Source organism: Homarus americanus, unplaced genomic scaffold (genome assembly GCF_018991925.1).
Source record: "Homarus americanus isolate GMGI-L3 unplaced genomic scaffold, GMGI_Hamer_2.0 scaffold41626, whole genome shotgun sequence".
Lineage (NCBI taxonomy): Eukaryota > Metazoa > Arthropoda > Malacostraca > Decapoda > Nephropidae > Homarus > Homarus americanus.
In genome coordinates this window covers 530,355-534,700 of record NW_024711250.1, presented here as the reverse complement: position 1 = coordinate 534,700, position 4,346 = coordinate 530,355, and positions in this window count along the sequence as shown.

Below are 4,346 nucleotides of genomic sequence, written 5' to 3'. Positions count from 1 at the left end.
ATTCTACATTAATTTCCTTGTAAAGCACAAAGATTTAAATTATATTTTCAGTAAGACTCGCTTTTATGAAAAAATACAATGCAAAAAGAGATGATAAAATAAGAATACTGTATTCTCATAATAAATTAACTTCTCGAATAATTTCAGTGAGTTTTTTTCAGCTTTATGGAGAGCTTTGTTGAAAAATGTTTGCGAGTTTCTTAACGACTAATGGAGGGAGTTTTCATATACTTTTACATTTTTTTTAACCGATTCCTCACCACTTTCAGGATGCACCTGGGGCGTACCAACGGTAAGGAGGCGTATCATATGTCCCAACGGGATGAAGAAACTGCACTAGTTGAGACTGTGTGTGAGGCTCGCTAGCCGCCCGGGCGATCAGTCACGTCTCTGTCACACACTGTTGGCAAGTACTGGTCATGCACCGGCTCCTGAATGTACCTGAACCTGCTCCAGTGTTGGTCAAGTCTGGTCTTGAAAGAGCTCACACTCGGTGCCGTCACAACACTCTCTGGTAGATTGTTCCAAGAGTTTACAACCCTCACTCCGAAAAAGTTTGCCCTCACGGTTTTCTGGACCTGCGGCTTCTTCAATCTTGAGCTGTGACCCCTTGTGGGGCGAGGGTCCGCCAGCTCCAAGTAAGGTCACTCAACTGAGTAGTTTATGTGACAAAACTCGAGCGCCAATGAGCGTAACTTTCGATTCCCGATCAGTTTCAAGATGGATACTGTGTGTTATACTGCCTATTAACTGGTCACAAGAACACCGTGACCCCTAGAAATGTCAACGGCTGCTGCTTTATTGTCCAAAACACGCTTAATAATGAGACAGCCAATGTACGTCTTCCTCATGCAGATGTCATTTTCCAACTGCCTGAGAATTGCGCTCATTAGCACACAGCTGTATTAGGTCACATCAACACTCACGCGGGTTGGTCAAATATTATGAAAAAATTTAAAATACACCTAACTCGAAAATTAAAACTTTCCGATGGAAGCGTTATAGAATAAATTATTATTTTTTCCTATATATGACTCGATTATTTTTTTTTCCTTTACAGTATATGACTCGATATTCAGTTAGGAGTTGACAACTAAATAATAACCCAAATTTACCGCCCTCTTCGATGATGTTTATACACGCCAATTAGGGGGAAATATTTGTTTAATGACCGTGGCACTAGGTGCGGGAAGAACATCAGCTGACCTGGTTTATTTCTAATAATGTTTGACATATATCTGTTAATACTAATTTGCCCAAGGAAAGAAATATTTTCATATTTTTTTTTACTATCCTAGAATAACCAAATATAAAATTCTTGGTGCAGTCATTTAATGAATATTAACCTAATTAGGTCATCCCAGGCCTGTCTGTAGTAAAAACTAGGTAGATGTAGGCATTCTAATCTCTCTGGGGAGCTGTGGGGCTGTAGTGCAGGCACCAGTCTGGTGGCCCTCCTTTGGACATTTTCAATTAGCTGACAGTCTCTAGCATATCTCGGGGGACCAGATAGGGTGACAGTACTCCAGATGGGGAAGCACCTCACTCTTGAAGATCGTTACAAGGACGGACTGTCTAAATATCTGAAGACCCCCTTATAAGACCTACCCGTTATGTTGCTTGATTCACCTTTTTCTCACAATGGCCCGGGAACTTCAGTTCATTGTCAACATACACACCCAGGTCTTTTTCACATTCGGCCTCTGTTAATGCAGTTTCTTCATCCTGTTGGGTCATGTGATATGCCTCCTCATTATTGGTATGTCTCAGTTGCATCCTCTTACACCTTGACATTGAATAATAAAAGCCATTTCTTCGACCATTCTTGAAGCTCACAGATTAAGTTAGTGTCATTCAATCCAATAAAATCAACCGAAAAATATTATTGTATTGATATTTTATTTTAGGCCAATACTGTATATGACACACGACTGTCATTGATCGGTAATTATGGGGATTGTTTTTAGAGTTTTGTACCCAGATTACTTTCACTTTCATTAATTTTCTTGTGCAAATGCTTAGTTTTCTAAATATAGACAAGTTTAGATAGCATTCTTACAGTCGCTTCATCAGCTGTCATGTGGCAGATATAAACAATGACAGCCAATCACATTTAGAGTATTTCAAACAGCCACTCACATTCAAGTGAAAACTAATGTGTTTAAATAGTTTAAATAGTAAAGATGCCTTTATTTTTAAGAAAATGTATATATAGGAGGTCCCCGATTTACGAACATCCGCCGATACAAACGGGGTTAAACTTGAAATTTACAGTACAGGTAAAGTATTTTATTTACCCGAGGACTTATTTTCATTTACTGTATTTTGTCATTCTATTTCTTTTGTCTTAAATTAAGTGATTTTAGATGTATATAAGGACTGAGGTTTTATGTTGTGGGATTTTAAACATTGTTCTATAAGTACGGTATGCACATAGCATGTGTTCTGACTTAAGAACGTCCTCAAGAATGGCACCCCCTGTAAAGGTGATTTAAAACATATGGGCACAGCATAACTGACTTTAAATATTCTAAATATCTAATTATTTCAAAGATCATTAATTACCACTAATTACTCATACTTTAGATTTTGTTCAAATTTCATACAAAGGTACGAATTTCCATGCAAAATAATGATGTGGGTTCACAATATAAAAATTTTACTCCAAATGCCGAAATGCAAGGTATTAGTTCAGGCGTATATTTTACGTCAAATGACATGTTTTTTGGAAAGTGAAAACGAGTGTTTATACAGTAAAGATAGTCTATATTTTTAAGAAAGTGTATATAAAGCTGATTTAAAACTTATGGGTACAGTATAATTGACTTTTTCAGTATTCTAAAGCATGAAGTGGGAATGATAAGATGAGAGACAGGATGTGCTAGTTCAGGATAAGATATGGGCATACGAGCATCAATTGCAAATAGGGAAATGATGAAAGGAAGGAGAACCATTGGGAAAATATGTGAAAGATGCAGAAAATGAGTATCATAAGGTCTTGAAGAAAACAATAAATTATTAACAAAGGGAACTGAACAGAGTATAAAAGTCCAGAGAACAAACATAATGGTACCTATGAATGAAAGATAGGATATATAGTACTGTAGATAGCGGAGAAAGTAAAAGACGTAAATAACTCTACTTCTTAATGTATAGTAAGTGATAAGCAATGTGTTGGAATGAGCAAAATTAAAGTGAAAATAAAAATATAAGTTTGTGGAGGAGCTGTAAGACTCCAAGGGTGGATATTGTCACTATGGAAGTGTTAAGAGTAGGAGGAAGAAAGGTGATAGAATGGATGATAAATGAACCCAGTATACCTGTATAGACTATGCATGACAGAGGAGTACCGAAAGATCAGCAAATAAATTTGTTGGGTATGGCAGAGAAATTGTAGTGGTTATCATCGAGAGGTTTTTTCAATAACAGAATATTTAGCCTAACCCCTTGTGTAAGGTTTCCCCTCTGAGCCAAATAAAATATTAAAAGTGGCATCCCCATAGAGGAGTGAGTTAGGATTCAGGAAAACAAGAGGCTATGTAGATAGATTAAACAAGCATTTGCATTAAAGAAGAGTAAACAATTTTAGAAAAGGGAAAGTAAGTTTGTAGCATTCATTGGTCTTGAAAAAGCACTGGGAGGTATTAACCCTTTTCAGTCTTGAGCTGTCTATCAATGTATCCCCAGCTTAAGGTTTAGAAAATAAAAGTGCCTTATAAATTGATTGGACTATGTTAAAAGCCATGACCCATCAAAGAAAAATAAAATTTTGGTTCGTACTGCAGTTTGTTTCCTTGGCAGTACAGTAGTTATTTTGAGCTAGTACATCTTCCCTGTGCTGGCAGTTTGTTCATACTTGAGCTAAACTTCATATTCCTATATATCACTACACAAAGGTAATGTTTATCATACGTTCCAAAAGAGGTCTCTTTAAACCGAATTCTCACTAAATCGAAGTGTTGTTTCAATGGAATAATTTAGTTTGGTTCTTGAGAGAAACACAAAATACTAAAAAGACTGAGAGTCTACCCAGATACACCTCAGCCCATCTCTTTGAATAAACAAAACATTGTTTTTTGTAGTATTTTGTGAAAACAAACACTCATAAATCAACACAGCTAAAATTAAGGGATGGTTATGGTCTGTTCACTGGCTGGGAAGCTTAGGGGGGAGGGAGGGAGGCGATGTGATATGTTTAACAGTTGATGCCAAGGTCTAGTGCTTATTTATTTATCTGTCCTTAAGAGTGACTAAGGTTTTCTCTTATAAAATGTCACTGAACTAACATGGGAGAATATAATTAACATTGCTGGAATTCTTATAAGATAGTGATTAATTTGAATATA